At 36.6% G+C, this 4,232-nt stretch overlaps 1 pseudogene across 1 annotated transcript; it reads right to left on the bottom strand.

The window, feature by feature from the left end:
- Positions 1 to 463: 463 nt before the first annotated feature.
- On the bottom strand, positions 464 to 1,246 carry LOC102540922 (high mobility group protein B1 pseudogene; annotated as a pseudogene). Its single transcript, XR_001460113.3, has one exon. The product of XR_001460113.3 is annotated as a high mobility group protein B1 pseudogene (transcript).
- Positions 1,247 to 4,232: the final 2,986 nt, after the last annotated feature.

Raw genomic sequence — 4,232 nt, 5'->3', positions numbered from 1 at the left:
TAAGCTTGTTATTTATCATCCCACTGTGGTTCCCTCTTTCTGTCTCCAGTTGAAGAAGATCTTTTTTGATAGGTTCCAGTCTTTTTTTTGTTGTTGTTAAAAAAAATTGTATTTACTTAGATGAATTCAGAATGTCAACAAAACAGCTGCAACACTTTTTTTCGCAATTTCAGAGTGGTATTCAGTTAACAGAACAACACTTATTTCGTATAAGCTGCATCAGAGACAACTAAAGATGAAAAAACTACTATCCCCATATATAACAAATTAGTGCTGTGCACCAGCAAGAACCTGCTTTAAATTTCCATGCCAATTTACAACCCCCATACTGTACCAGGCAAGGTTAGTGGCTACTGAAAATACCACCAGTACAGGGCTATCTAAAAACACATTCAGTAGTGTGTTAACTATACACAAAAAGACACTGTACAGTTTAAAAACAAATCTTACACAGCCTTACATTTCAATTTTTTTCTTTAAAAGGAGTTGTATACGGGGGGTTAAATGCTTTATAGACAAGAAAAAAAAACTGCGCTAGAACCAACTTATTCATCATATCATCTTCCTCTTCGTCTTCATCTTCCTCCTCCTCCTCATCCTCATCATCTTCTTCATCTTCTTCCTCTTCCTTCTTTTTCTTGCTTTTTTCAGCCTTGACAACTCCCTTTTTTGCTGCATCAGGCTTCCCTTTTGCTCGATACGCAGCAATATCCTTTTCGTACTTTTCCTTGTCATCTGCAGCAGTGTTATTCCACATCTCTCCCAGTTTCTTTGCAACATCACCAATGGATAGGCCAAGATATTCTCCTTTGATTTTTGGACAATATTCAGAACAAAACAAGAAAAAGGCCAAAGGAGGCCTCTTGGGTGCATTGGGATCCTTGAACTTCTTTTTTGTTTCCCCTTTAGGAGGGATATAAGTTTTCATTTCTCTTTCATAATGGGCCTTGTCCGCCTTTGCCATGTCTTCGAATTTTCCTTTCTCTTTAGCAGACATGGTCTTCCACCTCTCTGAGCACTTCTTAGAAAACTCCGAGAAGCTGACTGAAGCATCGGGGTGCTTCTTCTTGTGCTCCTCCCGGCAAGTTTGCACAAAGAATGCATATGATGACATTTTGCCTCTCGGCTTCTTAGGATCTCTTTTGCCCATGTTTATTTTTTCCTCAGCGAGGCACAGAGTCGCCCAGAGCCCATCCGGCTCTCATGTGCCCTGGCGCTGTCTCTATGGAGCTCAATGTACTGCAATGGCTGTTCCAGTCTTTTTTCAATCGATGGTTGTTTAGCAGTCAGTTGTGGTTTTGCTGTGATCGTGACAGAGGGAGAGCTGGTGGTCTTACTACTCTGTCATCTTGACCAGAAACCAATAAAATATTTTTAAAATTATTTTTTTCAAATGCTTAGTTCAATTGGTCCAACAGTAAGGAGATCACAGAGATCCCAAAAGTGAAATGAGATAGTATGATAGATGTGGGCACACTGTTGTACTTTTAGTAACTGTAAGTGTCCAATTTTCATCATCAATGTATGATGATTAATGCTGATTAAATCTGCAGTAGAGATTACAGGTTATAATCTGTAAATAAATCTAAATTACTGTGTTCTTCTTTTCTGCAATTTCCAGCAATAAACTCCAAATCATTACAACTATTAGCTACCTGACCAAAAGTGTATCACTGAGATAGTTCAATTATAAGGTGATATGAAGACAGCTTAAAATTACTGAAATTTTCATCTGTTTTATCATTAATAATTTCCTACTACACTGAAATATATAGTATGCGGTAAATATAGTAAATGTTCTCTTTTACTAACAAGTTACGGATATGTGCACTGGAGTGTATTTAAATGTGTTTGTAGTTTTCCTATTTATATTTCTTTTCATTTTAGAGTTCTCTTCTATGCTCTGCACTTAACTCAGTTTGTTCACTGTTTTGTGTGGGATTCTGGTACATCTTCATCCTAATAGTTATGTAAAAAATTCTATTAAAAATACCCAAGTGTCAGTTTGTCTCGACTAACTCTAAACTCTTCCAGGATGAGAGATTGTCACTTTCATGTTTATATCACTTGGGTGTCTCACAGATCCTCGATTAAAGGCCATGTGTGTACTGACCTGTACTTACTCTCCTCTAGGAGTGTTGGTCTCACTTCCTACCCTCTTCTACCTTAATCGACTCTCTGCTCAAACACAAGATTGCATATTGTATAAAGATGTGCTTCAGTTTTAATTTGTGTTTTCACTTATACTCGTAGGACATGGAAGTGGGGAATCAATGCCATTACAGAGAAAAGTTGACAAAAAATTTGGTGATCTAGTTTGGCTGGTAGAAAATCAATTCCCTCCTTAATTGCTTAATTCTTCACTTACTTTCTTTGTTTACACACAGCTAAATTACATACAAATGAGATGGACAGTCATGTCAATGTTAAGGACATGCAGTTTCGTTTGTTTCTTCAGGGTAAAGCACTGACAATAAGAATTCGCTGCAATATAAACAACATTAGAGAAACCATTCCTATATAATTGTTTTTTTTTTTTTAAACCAAGCAGGATACCCTCATACATTATTGATGGAGGCCGCTAATTCTGATACTCCCTCTGGGAACTCTCACCAAATAAGATGTGCTCAATAGGTCTTCAATCTATACTCGGCAACAGCAGTAAAAGATACATCAATCTAAGACACCTCCATAAACAAATCAATGAACCCGAGGCCTCAAACAAATTTGTATAGTGCTTGTTCCAGTAACGCTTTTCACTGGCTGTGCTTTTAAGTATGTCATTAGCTGCCCATTTAGGATAAGACATTCTCTTTCCCCTCCAGGGAATTCACCTTGCGAGTTCGATGGTGACAGAATGCCATTATCAAGCTTGCAGCCATGTAAGGTTCTTTATCTACGCTGCCAAAGAGGTGATCCTGACAATGCAAGAAGCCATTCAAGTAAAACTTTAGAATTATTGGTTTTCCTGTGGAAGTTTTTAATCTAAATTATCAGTCTCTTTAAGTTTTTAACCTGATGGAAAGATTACATGATAAACGACTGACTTTTTTCTTTTAGAGATTAATCACCATAAATTTTAATAATAAAAATCATCATAATGTATACGTTTGCTACAAGGAAAATTCTAGGCCCTCAAGATATTTTTCAAAGGATGTTCTCAGTTTTTCCTTTTTGAACATGAAAATTGATGTCCATGAAAGAAGCAACAGAATTGTAATTATCAGTCCAGCTGCTCTCACATGAAAGCTAGTGAAGATGTAAAAATTAGAGACGGCACCATGATTACAGTGTGTCAGTACAGGAGCAGGAATGAGCATCCAAATTAGATGACAAGGGGCAGGTATCTCGTATTTCAGGTAGAACTGCAGGATGAGTACACATTATTGTCACTGTACTGGGAAAGTTATTCTCCAAACATGTGTTTGAAGACCTATATGTCTCAGGGATTTGGATAATATTTTGTTCTAACTCTGCAGCTACTACTGGTAAGGCTACTTGTAAAGCAATGTTGAGTTAAATTCCTTCAGATTATTTAAAAAATAAGTCACCAAAAGAGCAAGAAAACACCACAAGACACTGAAAAAAGGAAAGAATTGGAAAACCCTCAAAATTCATTGAGTCAATACAGTAATGATCAGTTCCTGGTCCTATTTTGCACATCTGTAAAATACTTTTCTTCACCCTACAGTCTCTCCTTAGAAAATTTGTAACTTGGTTCTCTCTCTAGACAGATAAATCCAAATTTATTTTCAGCTTAGATCTTACCAGAAAGTTTTCCCCAAAACTAATAATATCCTAGCAAATCCGGTATCTACCAACAATCTATCTCAGTAAATGTGACTACCATTATCCTATTTACCTAAGTGAGAATACTGGGAGAAATCCTAGATCTTCCCTAATTCAGCTTATCCCCTACCATCCAGTTAACCATTTTAACTGCTAAGTATTTGCTGAGACATGAAATAACAAAGTGGCCCTAAGACAGCAGCTCTAGATTCCCTGGTTAAAAAGCCATTTTCAACTTTTAACGTTTCTAAAGTCTTGAAAAAAGTTACTTAAACTTTGTAAAGATTAATTTCCTCTTTTTTTTTTCCAAATGAAGATAAATACAGGTCTAACCTGATGGGGCTGTCGTAAGGATTATGTGGTATGATTTCTGTAATAAACTTTCCAAAGACAACGTCAAATAGTAAGTGCACCAAAATAATCATCATCAGCAAGAGCAGGAG

This window comes from Vicugna pacos, chromosome 7 (genome assembly GCF_048564905.1).
Source record: "Vicugna pacos chromosome 7, VicPac4, whole genome shotgun sequence".
NCBI classification, from domain to species: domain Eukaryota; kingdom Metazoa; phylum Chordata; class Mammalia; order Artiodactyla; family Camelidae; genus Vicugna; species Vicugna pacos.
Note: the sequence above shows the minus strand (reverse complement) of the source record. Positions and strands in the feature narration are given on the sequence as shown.